Below are 16,919 nucleotides of genomic sequence, written 5' to 3' on the forward strand. Positions count from 1 at the left end.
TACCATAATTAAACAATTAATTTTGTGGTTCATTTTAAAAATTCATGACTGTGCAGTGCACAGGTTACTCAGGTGGACGAGACGCCACTGCTATTATCATTTAAACATTCTTTCTCTCTTGGAATTGTTATATATTTTTTTATCACATAAGCAAACATCTAATATTCAAAAACCCCAGAAGTATAAACACATGAAACATTTGTTCATTTCTTACAAAAACAATTAATCGAGTTATGAACAATTCAGGAAAAATAAACATCATGTGTCGTTTGGTAAATGGAGAGGAATAAGGGGAAAACACAAAGATCATGATCCTGTGTGCATATCGAACAGCAATGTGCAAAGTATTAAAGAGCATAACGTATTTGGGGAGCCACTTCCTCCCGAAAATAAGGGTCATTAATACCTGAGATACGTGTACCGCTTCATGCTAAAAGGCATATTATTCACTCCATATGAGATGGCTTATAGGAAAGATAAATTCCCAAAAGAAACGTAACGAACACAACACGCAACCAATCTGTGATGCTATTTACTACTTTTTGTTAATAAATTCAAGGAAAGCATATTTGTTTATTCAGGAAAACCATGTTAAGCAGTATTTAAGTTCTGTTGGAATAGTGAACATTCATACTATTTTGTTATCAGAGTTTTTTCTTTAGTAAATTCTCATCACGAACATTCACGATTCATTTAAGACTTTCAAGTAAGAGAATTAGAGAACATCGCATAAAGGTGTCAGCAAACAAATAAGCGTTTGATTGACGTTGTATTGTCCAAATACGGAAAAAATAATATCAGAACGTTAGGTTTCCGTTGATAAGGTGTGCCTCGAAAAAACAATTTCTTTCGATTCGCGAGGTGAAACACGACGGACTCTAGTCATCACGCTACAGATTGGACACCTCAGGAAATAGGAACCGTTGCCGTGAAAAAGTTATTTTTACACCGTCCCACATTATAGAAAGAAACGAGCGGAAAATTTGCACAACGAACTAGGAACGCAAAGAGCATCGTTGACTAGCAAGGTATGTTCATGGAAGCAACAGCACGGCAAATGTCGAGGAAAACAAATCTAGCACAAGATCAGCAACACCATAGCCGTCCCTTTTTAACAACTGAAAACCCAATAATTAATATTATAAAAGCGAAAAATTACTAAGAACGAAATACCCATTCGCTAGACAGTTTTATGTCAAACGCACAAGGAATGCGAAAGAACAACGTGATGGCATGGCAGAAAATAACAGAAATAAGAAAATAAAAATTACATACAATCGTTGTTACTCAAAAAGTGAACATAATGACTGCGAGGGAAAAACTGGAAGTATATTTCATGAAGGGAACAAATCTACAACATTGCGTGCCTATTACAAAAGCTAAAACAAATGCAACTAGTGAAGTAACAATTTATTAAAAGAGTCAAGCGAACGAGAGAAATAATCATGGAACCGTATCGGAAACAGGGACGGTGTAGCTGTTCAACAACCTAATAGTTAGCTAAAGGCGCTGTTGTTCCGCATGATCTGAATAACTTGCGTGCCACTTATAAACCAGCCATAACAATCGAATAGCAGACGAATCTTCGAATAGTTGTCATAGGACGGCGTGATTTATTACGATGAAAGCTTAACGAATCCATACATTCGTACCAATCGTGTAGAAAATGATAAAACAAAATGCTACGCAACAAACAATTCCTTAACATAAACAAAATAAACCTACTACTGTGATACTATCAAACTGTGGAACGAAATCGAAATCAACAAGAAAAGTTTGAAACACAATAATTCCAACAAAAACAGACAGATCGGGAATGTTATTTTATCCAATGCAATATCAAGAAGCCATGAAGGTTGAAATAATACAATGTAGAGAGCATGCGAAAGAGATTTGATGCAATGAAGTGAACGACATGAAGCGAATAGTTGAAATAATGAAGCGAACAGTTATAATGACGAAAAAAGTAGAACATCAATATTCTGATCAATGAGCGCTACAAAAGCGCTGGAATGCTACTCAATTCTAATCAGCCAATTTTATCTATGAAACGAATGAGATGCGTGGAATTTGTCAGACCTCAGAGTGTGCACTACCTAATGTGACCATCTTGCAAAAACGTGCATCAATTGTAGTAAGAGTGAAAATATGCCCAACACATGAATACCATAGAGCCGAATGTGTTATGTTTCGTAGATAACTTTTATTTTCTTATCGGGTGGAATGGATCTGACAGATTGAGGAGATCAAATAGGTCAAGGACGGTATTCAAAGTACCACCTGAGAATACTTTATAGGATCAGTTTCACATAAAGTTGTGGCAGTTAAGTTTCGGCATTTCATTTGTAGTATTATAAAATTGTTATTGATTGCATTAACAACAAAACAAAAGTATCTTAACCTACTTTTGGCTGTTAGTAACTAATGCTGGAAGGTACACCAAAATTTCTTCAGGCAATTTGATGCACCCTGAAGCACCTGCTCAAGTAGTGCACAGAATATTATCAATCAATCAAATGCGAGTTTAGTTGTTCTTATTTTGCTATTACACCGAGCGATAGTTTTGGATCATAAATGCCTATTTTTGAAGTGCTAATTTTATCCGCACCTGACTATTTTCACGCATTCTTATCCAAAAAATGGCAAAAGTACATACTTGATGTCGTTTTGCAATGGTAAAATAAGCAACCAACGCAAAAGCGAGACGTTTGGTGGAAGTTTGTATAAAGGGGAATGGTATATAAAATAGGCTAAAACAATGAAACACCAACTAAAGATTGACGCCAATAAGTACTAAAGCAACGAAGGGAAAACATGAAAAGACGAGAAGAGTTGCTTTTTAGGTAGTATGTTACCATGTGCCACAAACGAAGAACAAAACCTTAAACTACCAGTCGTCGACACAGACTCGTCATTTGAGCAAGAACAATGTGACACAATAATATTTTTACCAATCATCCCACAAACATTTAGTCAAAATCCAAACGACCACACATTTATACATTATGATTTAAAACATATTATGAAAATGACAGTTTTGCCGATTTCTCAACTATTTTATTTTCTGAAGATTCCGGAATTGAATTCCAGCAGATAAGAACAGATGCACATATATAAACTAAAAGCTCACACGGAGAGAAAAGTACTTTTGAAATATTGAAAAGATTAAATGCTTAATGTTGATTGTTTTAGATGTTTACTTCAAACGCGAATAAAACACTCATGTAGCACGTAGAAAAGAGCAACATCGTTGAAGGTGACGAAATTTAACAGCCACATAGTGACACAAATCACAGCTGAAAAATCGGTATTTATACAGCAAGATTTGTTTGGCGGTTGTGAAAGAATTACTGAGAGAATGAATGGAAAATGCCACCTAAAAACATGCATCAACAATCCAACAGCTAGACTAAATGGCCATTCCATTGAATTAAGAAGATACAAATGCCTTGCGACCAAAAACCACTCATGAAATGCTCAATCTTAGAAAAGCAAATGGTAGAAACGGGCAAACATAAAAATATATGGTAATTCAAAGAAGAAAATGAGATCAAACAGAACGACAACATCAAAAATGCAACGGTCGACTGATCAATGTCGATTCAAAACAACACCTTTCTGTGATATGAGATAAAAAAGGGACAAACAAAAGCAAAACAATAAAACAACAAACGAGTGGCGCAAACGGGAGATAGGAAAGGTCTTCCGTAAACGGGAAGAAATTAAATAAAAAAAAGATGATAGCAAAACATTAAGATGCAGCAAAACAACCATTAAAATCAGCAATCGTCGACTCAATCGGTAAAACTGCAATCGGGAACGTTTTTGTTCAATAAAAAGTAAAATTACCCTACACTATCGAAATAAGCTTCAGTTGAAAGAAATAATAAATTAAATAGATAACAGATCACAAAAAGAATCCACGCCGATTCTCCACGCCAGGTGACAAAATTGTAAAAAATGAGCCGAAGTAATTGAAAAACAAAGCTGTAGTTCAAGCGGTCTTTGGGATAGACTACCATGACAATTCTGTCTCGTATTTTCTGTAAGTGAAGCATGCCACTGATAATAGATATAGAACATTTCAATGTACAGTTGAACCATGGATAAAGTAGACATGACAAGGGAGTATCTCGTTAATTTGGCAGATCCTAAGTAGTAAGCGCTGATAACGAAATCTAGAGGTGTCAACTGGGTCCAACACACTTCACCTTGCTTTAACTTCAAAACTAAACTTTTCGTAATAATTACAGGCAAACAATAATTCATTACTAAAAAAGGAACAAAACTTACGAATTAAATGCAAATGTCTTGTGTTTTTTTTTGGCTCTTGTCCTATGTTAAAAAAATGTCATTGATATCGAAATGAATCAAAAACAGATTCCGATTATGGTCATTCAATTTCGGTACTTCGTTATGCGTTTACAATGCGTTTACATTAAATTACCAAGCAAAGATTCAAATTAATGAACATTAATGTATATTTACACAACTTTGAGCAAAGGTGATGCAAGTGTAGATTTATCTTCAGGGACTGCATTTTATTCGTGTACACCCTCAAAAGTCAGCGAACATTATTTGGACCTAGACGTTGAACAATCACAATGATTATTCTTATCGCATGTAATTATTTAAAAAAGGGAGCCTAAATATGCCAGTTTCTGCCCTGCCATGCATCAAAACTAATCTTTCTTCGACTTTGGTCTTGAAACCAATCTGGGCTGGAAAATAGTAATATGTCCAACATACCAGGCAATTGACACAGCGTCTTTGGCTAGAATGTTTCAATAATATCAGTGGATTGACTCGGCTATTTAGCGACTTGAGTAATATTTGATAAAAAAAAACCACTTTGCGAAAATTAAATAATGAAGGGTAAAAAATAGTATGGACGTTTGAAACACGTTCTACCAAAATCAAAAATTTATTGCTCGTGATTGACCTGTAGATTTTATGTAGTAAGACTACTGTGAAGTGCAGAAACCTTTTGATGGAAAACCATGATTAAGTGAGGCAAAACTGGTCAAAATAAACACCCTCCAAGAGGAACAAAAGTAAACTGTAAGCGAAAAATGGTTGAATCACTGGTGTCAGGCTGTACGTCGTCCCAAAAACCGTCATTTTAAATTTAAATTCGACAAGTAAAATAAATAACTTGAATGGCATGGGATGAAGACAATGGGTGTCTACTTATGCAATATTATTCTATCAATAACATTGAACCTAAAGGGCAATCTGTTATCTGTAGAATTAATAAGTTTTTCTCATGGTAAACGGCCACACGTGTGACAATGAAAATTATGCGCATATTCATGAATACCTTCCTAGCAACAATTTTGATAGAACAAAATTGTATGTCAAAATTATTCCAGCATGAAATTTGATCATTGAAATTCAATAAATTGTCACAAAACAAACTATAATTTTTTTTTAACCGTATAACGGGCGATGCCGTATTGTACAAATTATAGTTGCAACTAATGAAAAATGCATAGTCTTAACAAAATCCGAAACCTTAATTTCCCATTCGAATGCCGGAGAAAAAAAAATAGTTTGAGAATCGTAGCTAAAAATAGAACATTGTCGTAGCTACAAATAGAACATTCTCACAATGTTCAGTTCTTCCAACAACAAGGCAAAAAGGACTTATCGATTGAAATTAGTTTTTGTTTCCCTTCCACGAGAGGAAATATTATTCCCACACACACGCACACAACCAAACGGTGTGTAAAAAGTTTGAGGATGCCAACGACACATGGCGTTCCCAAGTGGTCACCCACCTAAGTACTAACCATGCCCGATGTTGCTTAACTTCGGTGATCGGACGAGAACCGGTGTTTTCAACATGGTATGGTCGTTGACAAGTATGCTCCTGCTATGTTCGCAACATAAACGCCGTCGAAGGAGGCTGCCAGGAGCTAAAAATAGAACATTCTCACAATGTTCAGTTCTTCCAACAACAAGGTGAAAAGGACTCATCGAATGAAATTTCTTTTTGTTTCCCTTCCACGAGAGGAAGAATAGCATTCCCACACACACGCATTCAACCAAACGGCGTGTAAAAAGTTTGAGGATGCCAACGACACATGGCGTTCCCAAGTGGTCACCCACCTAAGTACTAACCATGCCCGATGTTGCTTAACTTCGGTGATCGGACGAGAACCGGTGTTTTCAACATGGTATGGTCGTTGACAAGTATGCTCCTGCTATGTCCGCAACATAAGCGCCATCGAAGGAGGCTGGACGGAGCTAAAAATAGAACATTCTCACAATGTTCAGTTCTTCCAACAACAAGGCAAGAAGCACTCATTGAATGTAATTTCTTTTTGTTTCCCTTCCACGAGAGGAAGAATATTATTCCCACACACACGCACACAACCAAACGGCGTGTAAAAAGTTTGAGGATGCCAACGACACATGGCGTTCCCAAGTGGTCACCCACCTAAGTACTAACCATGCCCGATGTTGCTTAACTTCGGTGATCGGACGAGAACCGGTGTTTTCAACATGGTATGGTCGTTGACAAGTATGCTCCTGCTATGTCCGCAACATCAGCGCCGTCGAAGCAGGCTACCAGGAGCTAAAAATAGAACATTCTCACAATGGCCAGTTCTTCCAACAACAAGGTGAAAAGGACTCATCGATTGAAATTACTTTTTGTTTCCCTTCCACGAGAGGAAGAATATTATTCCCACACACACGCATTCAACCAAACGGTGTGTAAAAAGTTTGAGGATGCCAACGACACATGGCGTTCCCAAGTGGTCACCCACCTAAGTACTAACCATGCCCGATGTTGCTTAACTTCGGTGATCGGACGAGAACCGGTGTTTTCAACATGGTATGGTCGTTGACAAGTATGCTCCTGCTATGTTCGCAACATAAACGCCGTCGAAGGAGGCTGGACGGAGCTAAAAATAGAACATTCTCACAATGTTCAGTTCTTCCAACAACAAGGTGAAAAGGACTCATCGAATGAAATTTCTTTTTGTTTCCCTTCCACGAGAGGAAGAATAGCATTCCCACACACACGCATTCAACCAAACGGCGTGTAAAAAGTTTGAGGATGCCAACGACACATGGCGTTCCCAAGTGGTCACCCACCTAAGTACTAACCATGCCCGATGTTGCTTAACTTCGGTGATCGGACGAGAACCGGTGTTTTCAACATGGTATGGTCGTTGACAAGTATGCTCCTGCTATGTTCGCAACATAAACGCCGTCGAAGGAGGCTGGACGGAGCTAAAAATAGAACATTCTCACAATGTTCAGTTCTTCCAACAACAAGGTGAAAAGGACTCATCGAATGAAATTTCTTTTTGTTTCCCTTCCACGAGAGGAAGAATAGCATTCCCACACACACGCATTCAACCAAACGGCGTGTAAAAAGTTTGAGGATGCCAACGACACATGGCGTTCCCAAGTGGTCACCCACCTAAGTACTAACCATGCCCGATGTTGCTTAACTTCGGTGATCGGACGAGAACCGGTGTTTTCAACATGGTATGGTCGTTGACAAGTATGCTCCTGCTATGTCCGCAACATAAGCGCCGTCGAAGGAGGCTGGACGGAGCTAAAAATAGAACATTCTCACAATGTTCAGTTCTTCCAACAACAAGGTGAAAAGGACACATCGAATGAAATTACTTTTTGTTTCCCTTCCACGAGAGGAAGAATATTATTCCCACACACACGCACACAACCAAACGGCGTGTAAAAAGTTTGAGGATGCCAACGACACATGGCGTTCCCAAGTGGTCACCCACCTAAGTACTAACCATGCCCGATGTTGCTTAACTTCGGTGATCGGACGAGAACCGGTGTTTTCAACATGGTATGGTCGTTGACAAGTATGCTCCTGCTATGTCCGCAACATAAGCGCCGTCGAAGGAGGCTACCAGGAGCTAAAAATAGAACATTCTCACAATGGCCAGTTCTTCCAACAACAAGGTGAAAAGGACTTATCGAATGAAATTACTTTTTGTTTCCCTTCCACGAGAGGAACAATATTATTCCCACACACACGCACACAACCAAACGGCGTGTAAAAAGTTTGAGGATGCCAACGACACATGGCGTTCCCAAGTGGTCACCCACCTAAGTACTAACCATGCCCGATGTTGCTTAACTTCGGTGATCGGACGAGAACCGGTGTTTTCAACATGGTATGGTCGTTGACAAGTATGCTCCTGCTATGTTCGCAACATAAACGCCGTCGAAGGAGGCTGGACGGAGCTAAAAATAGAACATTCTCACAATGTTCAGTTCTTCCAACAACAAGGTGAAAAGGACACATCGAATGAAATTACTTTTTGTTTCCCTTCCACGAGAGGAAGAATATTATTCCCACACACACGCACACAACCAAACGGCGTGTAAAAAGTTTGAGGATGCCAACGACACATGGCGTTCCCAAGTGGTCACCCACCTAAGTACTAACCATGCCCGATGTTGCTTAACTTCGGTGATCGGACGAGAACCGGTGTTTTCAACATGGTATGGTCGTTGACAAGTATGCTCCTGCTATGTTCGCAACATAAACGCCGTCGAAGGAGGCTGGACGGAGCTAAAAATAGAACATTCTCACAATGTTCAGTTCTTCCAACAACAAGGTGAAAAGGACACATCGAATGAAATTACTTTTTGTTTCCCTTCCACGAGAGGAAGAATATTATTCCCACACACACGCACACAACCAAACGGCGTGTAAAAAGTTTGAGGATGCCAACGACACATGGCGTTCCCAAGTGGTCACCCACCTAAGTACTAACCATGCCCGATGTTGCTTAACTTCGGTGATCGGACGAGAACCGGTGTTTTCAACATGGTATGGTCGTTGACAAGTATGCTCCTGCTATGTCCGCAACATAAGCGCCGTCGAAGGAGGCTGGACGGAGCTAAAAATAGAACATTCTCACAATGTTCAGTTCTTCCAACAACAAGGTGAAAAGGACACATCGAATGAAATTACTTTTTGTTTCCCTTCCACGAGAGGAAGAATATTATTCCCACACACACGCACACAACCAAACGGCGTGTAAAAAGTTTGAGGATGCCAACGACACATGGCGTTCCCAAGTGGTCACCCACCTAAGTACTAACCATGCCCGATGTTGCTTAACTTCGGTGATCGGACGAGAACCGGTGTTTTCAACATGGTATGGTCGTTGACAAGTATGCTCCTGCTATGTTCGCAACATAAACGCCGTCGAAGGAGGCTGGACGGAGCTAAAAATAGAACATTCTCACAATGTTCAGTTCTTCCAACAACAAGGTGAAAAGGACACATCGAATGAAATTACTTTTTGTTTCCCTTCCACGAGAGGAAGAATATTATTCCCACACACACGCACACAACCAAACGGCGTGTAAAAAGTTTGAGGATGCCAACGACACATGGCGTTCCCAAGTGGTCACCCACCTAAGTACTAACCATGCCCGATGTTGCTTAACTTCGGTGATCGGACGAGAACCGGTGTTTTCAACATGGTATGGTCGTTGACAAGTATGCTCCTGCTATGTTCGCAACATAAACGCCGTCGAAGGAGGCTGGACGGAGCTAAAAATAGAACATTCTCACAATGTTCAGTTCTTCCAACAACAAGGTGAAAAGGACACATCGAATGAAATTACTTTTTGTTTCCCTTCCACGAGTGGAAGAATATTATTCCCACACACACGCACACAACCAAACGGCGTGTAAAAAGTTTGAGGATGCCAACGACACATGGCGTTCCCAAGTGGTCACCCACCTAAGTACTAACCATGCCCGATGTTGCTTAACTTCGGTGATCGGACGAGAACCGGTGTTTTCAACATGGTATGGTCGTTGACAAGTATGCTCCTGCTATGTCCGCAACATAAGCGCCGTCGAAGGAGGCTGGACGGAGCTAAAAATAGAACATTCTCACAATGTTCAGTTCTTCCAACAACAAGGTGAAAAGGACACATCGAATGAAATTACTTTTTGTTTCCCTTCCACGAGAGGAAGAATATTATTCCCACACACACGCACACAACCAAACGGCGTGTAAAAAGTTTGAGGATGCCAACGACACATGGCGTTCCCAAGTGGTCACCCACCTAAGTACTAACCATGCCCGATGTTGCTTAACTTCGGTGATCGGACGAGAACCGGTGTTTTCAACATGGTATGGTCGTTGACAAGTATGCTCCTGCTATGTCCGCAACATAAGCGCCGTCGAAGGAGGCTGGACGGAGCTAAAAATAGAACATTCTCACAATGTTCAGTTCTTCCAACAACAAGGTGAAAAGGACACATCGAATGAAATTACTTTTTGTTTCCCTTCCACGAGAGGAACAATATTATTCCCACACACACGCACACAACCAAACGGTGTGTAAAAAGTTTAAGGATGCCAACGACACATGGCGTTCCCAAGTGGTCACCCACCTAAGTACTAACCATGCCCGATGTTGCTTAACTTCGGTGATCGGACGAGAACCGGTGTTTTCAACATGGTATGGTCGTTGACAAGTATGCTCCTGCTATGTCCGCAACATAAGCGCCGTCGAAGGAGGCTACCAGGAGCTAAAAATAGAACATTCTCACAATGGCCAGTTCTTCCAACAACAAGGTGAAAAGGACTTATCGAATGAAATTACTTTTTGTTTCCCTTCCACGAGAGGAACAATATTATTCCCACACACACGCACACAACCAAACGGCGTGTAAAAAGTTTGAGGATGCCAACGACACATGGCGTTCCCAAGTGGTCACCCACCTAAGTACTAACCATGCCCGATGTTGCTTAACTTCGGTGATCGGACGAGAACCGGTGTTTTCAACATGGTATGGTCGTTGACAAGTATGCTCCTGCTATGTTCGCAACATAAACGCCGTCGAAGGAGGCTGGACGGAGCTAAAAATAGAACATTCTCACAATGTTCAGTTCTTCCAACAACAAGGTGAAAAGGACACATCGAATGAAATTACTTTTTGTTTCCCTTCCACGAGAGGAAGAATATTATTCCCACACACACGCACACAACCAAACGGCGTGTAAAAAGTTTGAGGATGCCAACGACACATGGCGTTCCCAAGTGGTCACCCACCTAAGTACTAACCATGCCCGATGTTGCTTAACTTCGGTGATCGGACGAGAACCGGTGTTTTCAACATGGTATGGTCGTTGACAAGTATGCTCCTGCTATGTTCGCAACATAAACGCCGTCGAAGGAGGCTGGACGGAGCTAAAAATAGAACATTCTCACAATGTTCAGTTCTTCCAACAACAAGGTGAAAAGGACTCATCGAATGAAATTTCTTTTTGTTTCCCTTCCACGAGAGGAAGAATAGCATTCCCACACACACGCATTCAACCAAACGGCGGTGTAAAAAGTTTGAGGATGCCAACGACACATGGCGTTCCCAAGTGGTCACCCACCTAAGTACTAACCATGCCCGATGTTGCTTAACTTCGGTGATCGGACGAGAACCGGTGTTTTCAACATGGTATGGTCGTTGACTAGTATGCTCCTGCTATGTCCGCAACATAAGCGCCGTCGAAGGAGGCTGGACGGAGCTAAAAATAGAACATTCTCACAATGTTCAGTTCTTCCAACAACAAGGTGAAAAGGACTCATTGAATGTAATTTCTTTTTGTTTCCCTTCCACGAGAGGAACAATATTATTCCCACACACACGCATTCAACCAAACGGCGTGTAAAAAGTTTGAGGATGCCAACGACACATGGCGTTCCCAAGTGGTCACCCACCTAAGTACTAACCATGCCCGATGTTGCTTAACTTCGGTGATCGGACGAGAACCGGTGTTTTCAACATGGTATGGTCGTTGACAAGTATGCTCCTGCTATGTCCGCAACATAAGCGCCGTCGAAGGAGGCTGGACGGAGCTAAAAATAGAACATTCTCACAATGTTCAGTTCTTCCAACAACAAGGTGAAAAAGACTCATTTAATGAAATTTCTTTTTGTTTCCCTTCCACGAGAGGAAGAATATTATTCCCACACACACGCACACAACCAAACGGCGTGTAAAAAGTTTGAGGATGCCAACGACACATGGCGTTCCCAAGTGGTCACCCACCTAAGTACTAACCATGCCCGATGTTGCTTAACTTCGGTGATCGGACGAGAACCGGTGTTTTCAACATGGTATGGTCGTTGACAAGTATGCTCCTGCTATGTCCGCAACATAAGCGCCGTCGAAGGAGGCTGGACGGAGCTAAAAATAGAACATTCTCACAATGTTCAGTTCTTCCAACAACAAGGTGAAAAGGACTCATTGAATGTAATTTCTTTTTGTTTCCCTTCCACGAGAGGAACAATATTATTCCCACACACACGCATTCAACCAAACGGCGTGTAAAAAGTTTGAGGATGCCAACGACACATGGCGTTCCCAAGTGGTCACCCACCTAAGTACTAACCATGCCCGATGTTGCTTAACTTCGGTGATCGGACGAGAACCGGTGTTTTCAACATGGTATGGTCGTTGACAAGTATGCTCCTGCTATGTCCGCAACATAAGCGCCGTCGAAGGAGGCTGGACGGAGCTAAAAATAGAACATTCTCACAATGTTCAGTTCTTCCAACAACAAGGTGAAAAAGACTCATTTAATGAAATTTCTTTTTGTTTCCCTTCCACGAGAGGAAGAATATTATTCCCACACACACGCACACAACCAAACGGCGTGTAAAAAGTTTGAGGATGCCAACGACACATGGCGTTCCCAAGTGGTCACCCACCTAAGTACTAACCATGCCCGATGTTGCTTAACTTCGGTGATCGGACGAGAACCGGTGTTTTCAACATGGTATGGTCGTTGACAAGTATGCTCCTGCTATGTCCGCAACATAAGCGCCGTCGAAGGAGGCTGGACGGAGCTAAAAATAGAACATTCTCACAATGTTCAGTTCTTCCAACAACAAGGTGAAAAGGACTCATTTAATGAAATTTCTTTTTGTTTCCCTTCCACGAGAGGAAGAATATTATTCCCACACACACGCATTCAACCAAACGGCGTGTAAAAAGTTTGAGGATGCCAACGACACATGGCGTTCCCAAGTGGTCACCCACCTAAGTACTAACCATGCCCGATGTTGCTTAACTTCGGTGATCGGACGAGAACCGGTGTTTTCAACATGGTATGGTCGTTGACAAGTATGCTCCTGCTATGTTCGCAACATAAACGCCGTCGAAGGAGGCTGCCAGGAGCTAAAAATAGAACATTCTCACAATGTTCAGTTCTTCCAACAACAAGGTGAAAAGGACTCATCGAATGAAATTTCTTTTTGTTTCCCTTCCACGAGAGGAAGAATAGCATTCCCACACACACGCATTCAACCAAACGGCGTGTAAAAAGTTTGAGGATGCCAACGACACATGGCGTTCCCAAGTGGTCACCCACCTAAGTACTAACCATGCCCGATGTTGCTTAACTTCGGTGATCGGACGAGAACCGGTGTTTTCAACATGGTATGGTCGTTGACAAGTATGCTCCTGCTATGTCCGCAACATAAGCGCCGTCGAAGGAGGCTGGACGGAGCTAAAAATAGAACATTCTCACAATGTTCAGTTCTTCCAACAACAAGGTGAAAAGGACTCATTTAATGAAATTACTTTTTGTTTCCCTTCCACGAGAGGAACAATATTATTCCCACACACACGCATTCAACCAAACGGCGTGTAAAAAGTTTGAGGATGCCAACGACACATGGCGTTCCCAAGTGGTCACCCACCTAAGTACTAACCATGCCCGATGTTGCTTAACTTCGGTGATCGGACGAGAACCGGTGTTTTCAACATGGTATGGTCGTTGACAAGTATGCTCCTGCTATGTCCGCAACATAAGCGCCGTCGAAGGAGGCTGGACGGAGCTAAAAATAGAACATTCTCACAATGTTCAGTTCTTCCAACAACAAGGTGAAAAGCACTCATTTAATGAAATTACTTTTTGTTTCCCTTCCACGAGAGGAAGAATATTATTCCCACACACACGCATTCAACCAAACGGCGTGTAAAAAGTTTGAGGATGCCAACGACACATGGCGTTCCCAAGTGGTCACCCACCTAAGTACTAACCATGCCCGATGTTGCTTAACTTCGGTGATCGGACGAGAACCGGTGTTTTCAACATGGTATGGTCGTTGACAAGTATGCTCCTGCTATGTCCGCAACATAAGCGCCGTCGAAGGAGGCTGGACGGAGCTAAAAATAGAACATTCTCACAATGTTCAGTTCTTCCAACAACAAGGTGAAAAGGACTCATTTAATGAAATTACTTTTTGTTTCCCTTCCACGAGAGGAACAATATTATTCCCACACACACGCATTCAACCAAACGGCGTGTAAAAAGTTTGAGGATGCCAACGACACATGGCGTTCCCAAGTGGTCACCCACCTAAGTACTAACCATGCCCGATGTTGCTTAACTTCGGTGATCGGACGAGAACCGGTGTTTTCAACATGGTATGGTCGTTGACAAGTATGCTCCTGCTATGTCCGCAACATAAGCGCCGTCGAAGGAGGCTGGACGGAGCTAAAAATAGAACATTCTCACAATGTTCAGTTCTTCCAACAACAAGGTGAAAAGGACTCATTTAATGAAATTACTTTTTGTTTCCCTTCCACGAGAGGAACAATATTATTCCCACACACACGCATTCAACCAAACGGCGTGTAAAAAGTTTGAGGATGCCAACGACACATGGCGTTCCCAAGTGGTCACCCACCTAAGTACTAACCATGCCCGATGTTGCTTAACTTCGGTGATCGGACGAGAACCGGTGTTTTCAACATGGTATGGTCGTTGACAAGTATGCTCCTGCTATGTCCGCAACATAAGCGCCGTCGAAGGAGGCTGGACGGAGCTAAAAATAGAACATTCTCACAATGTTCAGTTCTTCCAACAACAAGGTGAAAAGCACTCATTTAATGAAATTACTTTTTGTTTCCCTTCCACGAGAGGAAGAATATTATTCCCACACACACGCATTCAACCAAACGGCGTGTAAAAAGTTTGAGGATGCCAACGACACATGGCGTTCCCAAGTGGTCACCCACCTAAGTACTAACCATGCCCGATGTTGCTTAACTTCGGTGATCGGACGAGAACCGGTGTTTTCAACATGGTATGGTCGTTGACAAGTATGCTCCTGCTATGTCCGCAACATAAGCGCCGTCGAAGGAGGCTGGACGGAGCTAAAAATAGAACATTCTCACAATGTTCAGTTCTTCCAACAACAAGGTGAAAAGGACACATCGAATGAAATTACTTTTTGTTTCCCTTCCACGAGAGGAACAATATTATTCCCACACACACGCATTCAACCAAACGGCGTGTAAAAAAGTTTGAGGATGCCAACGACACATGGCGTTCCCAAGTGGTCACCCACCTAAGTACTAACCATGCCCGATGTTGCTTAACTTCGGTGATCGGACGAGAACCGGTGTTTTCAACATGGTATGGTCGTTGACAAGTATGCTCCTGCTATGTCCGCAACATAAGCGCCGTCGAAGGAGGCTGGACGGAGCTAAAAATAGAACATTCTCACAATGTTCAGTTCTTCCAACAACAAGGTGAAAAGGACTCATTGAATGTAATTTCTTTTTGTTTCCCTTCCACGAGAGGAACAATATTATTCCCACACACACGCATTCAACCAAACGGCGTGTAAAAAGTTTGAGGATGCCAACGACACATGGCGTTCCCAAGTGGTCACCCACCTAAGTACTAACCATGCCCGATGTTGCTTAACTTCGGTGATCGGACGAGAACCGGTGTTTTCAACATGGTATGGTCGTTGACAAGTATGCTCCTGCTATGTCCGCAACATAAGCGCCGTCGAAGGAGGCTGGACGGAGCTAAAAATAGAACATTCTCACAATGTTCAGTTCTTCCAACAACAAGGTGAAAAGGACTCATTTAATGAAATTTCTTTTTGTTTCCCTTCCACGAGAGGAAGAATATTATTCCCACACACACGCATTCAACCAAACGGCGTGTAAAAAGTTTGAGGATGCCAACGACACATGGCGTTCCCAAGTGGTCACCCACCTAAGTACTAACCATGCCCGATGTTGCTTAACTTCGGTGATCGGACGAGAACCGGTGTTTTCAACATGGTATGGTCGTTGACAAGTATGCTCCTGCTATGTTCGCAACATAAACGCCGTCGAAGGAGGCTGCCAGGAGCTAAAAATAGAACATTCTCACAATGTTCAGTTCTTCCAACAACAAGGTGAAAAGGACTCATCGAATGAAATTTCTTTTTGTTTCCCTTCCACGAGAGGAAGAATAGCATTCCCACACACACGCATTCAACCAAACGGCGTGTAAAAAGTTTGAGGATGCCAACGACACATGGCGTTCCCAAGTGGTCACCCACCTAAGTACTAACCATGCCCGATGTTGCTTAACTTCGGTGATCGGACGAGAACCGGTGTTTTCAACATGGTATGGTCGTTGACAAGTATGCTCCTGCTATGTCCGCAACATAAGCGCCGTCGAAGGAGGCTGGACGGAGCTAAAAATAGAACATTCTCACAATGTTCAGTTCTTCCAACAACAAGGTGAAAAGCACTCATTTAATGAAATTACTTTTTGTTTCCCTTCCACGAGAGGAAGAATATTATTCCCACACACACGCATTCAACCAAACGGCGTGTAAAAAGTTTGAGGATGCCAACGACACATGGCGTTCCCAAGTGGTCACCCACCTAAGTACTAACCATGCCCGATGTTGCTTAACTTCGGTGATCGGACGAGAACCGGTGTTTTCAACATGGTATGGTCGTTGACAAGTATGCTCCTGCTATGTCCGCAACATAAGCGCCGTCGAAGGAGGCTGGACGGAGCTAAAAATAGAACATTCTCACAATGTTCAGTTCTTCCAACAACAAGGTGAAAAGGACTCATTTAATGAAATTACTT

At 42.0% G+C, this 16,919-nt stretch overlaps 34 non-coding genes across 34 annotated transcripts; all 34 read right to left on the bottom strand.

Annotated features, from left to right (window-relative positions):
• Positions 1-5,743: 5,743 nt before the first annotated feature.
• LOC131283380 (5S ribosomal RNA) lies at positions 5,744-5,862 on the bottom strand. The gene has a single exon (XR_009188863.1). It is a non-coding gene; the product is annotated as a 5S ribosomal RNA (ribosomal RNA).
• Positions 5,863-6,074: 212 nt separating this feature from the next.
• LOC131283499 (5S ribosomal RNA) lies at positions 6,075-6,193 on the bottom strand. Its single transcript, XR_009188974.1, has one exon. It is a non-coding gene; the product is annotated as a 5S ribosomal RNA (ribosomal RNA).
• A 212-nt stretch (positions 6,194-6,405) lies between these two features.
• On the bottom strand, positions 6,406-6,524 carry LOC131283617 (5S ribosomal RNA). Its single transcript, XR_009189085.1, has one exon. It is a non-coding gene; the product is annotated as a 5S ribosomal RNA (ribosomal RNA).
• Positions 6,525-6,736: 212 nt separating this feature from the next.
• LOC131283737 (5S ribosomal RNA) lies at positions 6,737-6,855 on the bottom strand. Its single transcript, XR_009189196.1, has one exon. It is a non-coding gene; the product is annotated as a 5S ribosomal RNA (ribosomal RNA).
• Positions 6,856-7,067: 212 nt separating this feature from the next.
• LOC131283229 (5S ribosomal RNA) lies at positions 7,068-7,186 on the bottom strand. Its single transcript, XR_009188721.1, has one exon. It is a non-coding gene; the product is annotated as a 5S ribosomal RNA (ribosomal RNA).
• A 212-nt stretch (positions 7,187-7,398) lies between these two features.
• LOC131283279 (5S ribosomal RNA) lies at positions 7,399-7,517 on the bottom strand. The gene has a single exon (XR_009188769.1). It is a non-coding gene; the product is annotated as a 5S ribosomal RNA (ribosomal RNA).
• A 212-nt stretch (positions 7,518-7,729) lies between these two features.
• LOC131283291 (5S ribosomal RNA) lies at positions 7,730-7,848 on the bottom strand. Its single transcript, XR_009188780.1, has one exon. It is a non-coding gene; the product is annotated as a 5S ribosomal RNA (ribosomal RNA).
• A 212-nt stretch (positions 7,849-8,060) lies between these two features.
• On the bottom strand, positions 8,061-8,179 carry LOC131283303 (5S ribosomal RNA). The gene has a single exon (XR_009188791.1). It is a non-coding gene; the product is annotated as a 5S ribosomal RNA (ribosomal RNA).
• Positions 8,180-8,391: 212 nt separating this feature from the next.
• LOC131283314 (5S ribosomal RNA) lies at positions 8,392-8,510 on the bottom strand. The gene has a single exon (XR_009188802.1). It is a non-coding gene; the product is annotated as a 5S ribosomal RNA (ribosomal RNA).
• A 212-nt stretch (positions 8,511-8,722) lies between these two features.
• Positions 8,723-8,841, bottom strand: LOC131283326 (5S ribosomal RNA). Its single transcript, XR_009188813.1, has one exon. It is a non-coding gene; the product is annotated as a 5S ribosomal RNA (ribosomal RNA).
• Positions 8,842-9,053: 212 nt separating this feature from the next.
• On the bottom strand, positions 9,054-9,172 carry LOC131283339 (5S ribosomal RNA). Its single transcript, XR_009188824.1, has one exon. It is a non-coding gene; the product is annotated as a 5S ribosomal RNA (ribosomal RNA).
• A 212-nt stretch (positions 9,173-9,384) lies between these two features.
• Positions 9,385-9,503, bottom strand: LOC131283351 (5S ribosomal RNA). The gene has a single exon (XR_009188835.1). It is a non-coding gene; the product is annotated as a 5S ribosomal RNA (ribosomal RNA).
• A 212-nt stretch (positions 9,504-9,715) lies between these two features.
• On the bottom strand, positions 9,716-9,834 carry LOC131283362 (5S ribosomal RNA). Its single transcript, XR_009188846.1, has one exon. It is a non-coding gene; the product is annotated as a 5S ribosomal RNA (ribosomal RNA).
• A 212-nt stretch (positions 9,835-10,046) lies between these two features.
• Positions 10,047-10,165, bottom strand: LOC131283374 (5S ribosomal RNA). The gene has a single exon (XR_009188857.1). It is a non-coding gene; the product is annotated as a 5S ribosomal RNA (ribosomal RNA).
• A 212-nt stretch (positions 10,166-10,377) lies between these two features.
• Positions 10,378-10,496, bottom strand: LOC131283387 (5S ribosomal RNA). The gene has a single exon (XR_009188869.1). It is a non-coding gene; the product is annotated as a 5S ribosomal RNA (ribosomal RNA).
• A 212-nt stretch (positions 10,497-10,708) lies between these two features.
• LOC131283399 (5S ribosomal RNA) lies at positions 10,709-10,827 on the bottom strand. Its single transcript, XR_009188880.1, has one exon. It is a non-coding gene; the product is annotated as a 5S ribosomal RNA (ribosomal RNA).
• A 212-nt stretch (positions 10,828-11,039) lies between these two features.
• Positions 11,040-11,158, bottom strand: LOC131283410 (5S ribosomal RNA). The gene has a single exon (XR_009188891.1). It is a non-coding gene; the product is annotated as a 5S ribosomal RNA (ribosomal RNA).
• A 213-nt stretch (positions 11,159-11,371) lies between these two features.
• Positions 11,372-11,490, bottom strand: LOC131283422 (5S ribosomal RNA). Its single transcript, XR_009188902.1, has one exon. It is a non-coding gene; the product is annotated as a 5S ribosomal RNA (ribosomal RNA).
• A 212-nt stretch (positions 11,491-11,702) lies between these two features.
• LOC131283434 (5S ribosomal RNA) lies at positions 11,703-11,821 on the bottom strand. The gene has a single exon (XR_009188913.1). It is a non-coding gene; the product is annotated as a 5S ribosomal RNA (ribosomal RNA).
• A 212-nt stretch (positions 11,822-12,033) lies between these two features.
• LOC131283446 (5S ribosomal RNA) lies at positions 12,034-12,152 on the bottom strand. The gene has a single exon (XR_009188924.1). It is a non-coding gene; the product is annotated as a 5S ribosomal RNA (ribosomal RNA).
• Positions 12,153-12,364: 212 nt separating this feature from the next.
• Positions 12,365-12,483, bottom strand: LOC131283457 (5S ribosomal RNA). Its single transcript, XR_009188935.1, has one exon. It is a non-coding gene; the product is annotated as a 5S ribosomal RNA (ribosomal RNA).
• A 212-nt stretch (positions 12,484-12,695) lies between these two features.
• LOC131283469 (5S ribosomal RNA) lies at positions 12,696-12,814 on the bottom strand. The gene has a single exon (XR_009188946.1). It is a non-coding gene; the product is annotated as a 5S ribosomal RNA (ribosomal RNA).
• A 212-nt stretch (positions 12,815-13,026) lies between these two features.
• LOC131283481 (5S ribosomal RNA) lies at positions 13,027-13,145 on the bottom strand. The gene has a single exon (XR_009188957.1). It is a non-coding gene; the product is annotated as a 5S ribosomal RNA (ribosomal RNA).
• Positions 13,146-13,357: 212 nt separating this feature from the next.
• LOC131283492 (5S ribosomal RNA) lies at positions 13,358-13,476 on the bottom strand. The gene has a single exon (XR_009188968.1). It is a non-coding gene; the product is annotated as a 5S ribosomal RNA (ribosomal RNA).
• A 212-nt stretch (positions 13,477-13,688) lies between these two features.
• Positions 13,689-13,807, bottom strand: LOC131283505 (5S ribosomal RNA). The gene has a single exon (XR_009188980.1). It is a non-coding gene; the product is annotated as a 5S ribosomal RNA (ribosomal RNA).
• Positions 13,808-14,019: 212 nt separating this feature from the next.
• LOC131283517 (5S ribosomal RNA) lies at positions 14,020-14,138 on the bottom strand. The gene has a single exon (XR_009188991.1). It is a non-coding gene; the product is annotated as a 5S ribosomal RNA (ribosomal RNA).
• A 212-nt stretch (positions 14,139-14,350) lies between these two features.
• LOC131283529 (5S ribosomal RNA) lies at positions 14,351-14,469 on the bottom strand. The gene has a single exon (XR_009189002.1). It is a non-coding gene; the product is annotated as a 5S ribosomal RNA (ribosomal RNA).
• Positions 14,470-14,681: 212 nt separating this feature from the next.
• Positions 14,682-14,800, bottom strand: LOC131283540 (5S ribosomal RNA). The gene has a single exon (XR_009189013.1). It is a non-coding gene; the product is annotated as a 5S ribosomal RNA (ribosomal RNA).
• A 212-nt stretch (positions 14,801-15,012) lies between these two features.
• LOC131283552 (5S ribosomal RNA) lies at positions 15,013-15,131 on the bottom strand. Its single transcript, XR_009189024.1, has one exon. It is a non-coding gene; the product is annotated as a 5S ribosomal RNA (ribosomal RNA).
• Positions 15,132-15,344: 213 nt separating this feature from the next.
• LOC131283564 (5S ribosomal RNA) lies at positions 15,345-15,463 on the bottom strand. The gene has a single exon (XR_009189035.1). It is a non-coding gene; the product is annotated as a 5S ribosomal RNA (ribosomal RNA).
• A 212-nt stretch (positions 15,464-15,675) lies between these two features.
• On the bottom strand, positions 15,676-15,794 carry LOC131283576 (5S ribosomal RNA). The gene has a single exon (XR_009189046.1). It is a non-coding gene; the product is annotated as a 5S ribosomal RNA (ribosomal RNA).
• Positions 15,795-16,006: 212 nt separating this feature from the next.
• Positions 16,007-16,125, bottom strand: LOC131283587 (5S ribosomal RNA). Its single transcript, XR_009189057.1, has one exon. It is a non-coding gene; the product is annotated as a 5S ribosomal RNA (ribosomal RNA).
• Positions 16,126-16,337: 212 nt separating this feature from the next.
• On the bottom strand, positions 16,338-16,456 carry LOC131283599 (5S ribosomal RNA). Its single transcript, XR_009189068.1, has one exon. It is a non-coding gene; the product is annotated as a 5S ribosomal RNA (ribosomal RNA).
• A 212-nt stretch (positions 16,457-16,668) lies between these two features.
• On the bottom strand, positions 16,669-16,787 carry LOC131283611 (5S ribosomal RNA). Its single transcript, XR_009189079.1, has one exon. It is a non-coding gene; the product is annotated as a 5S ribosomal RNA (ribosomal RNA).
• Positions 16,788-16,919: the final 132 nt, after the last annotated feature.

The sequence above is a fragment of the Anopheles ziemanni genome, chromosome 2 (assembly GCF_943734765.1).
Source record: "Anopheles ziemanni chromosome 2, idAnoZiCoDA_A2_x.2, whole genome shotgun sequence".
Classification (NCBI taxonomy): domain Eukaryota; kingdom Metazoa; phylum Arthropoda; class Insecta; order Diptera; family Culicidae; genus Anopheles; species Anopheles ziemanni.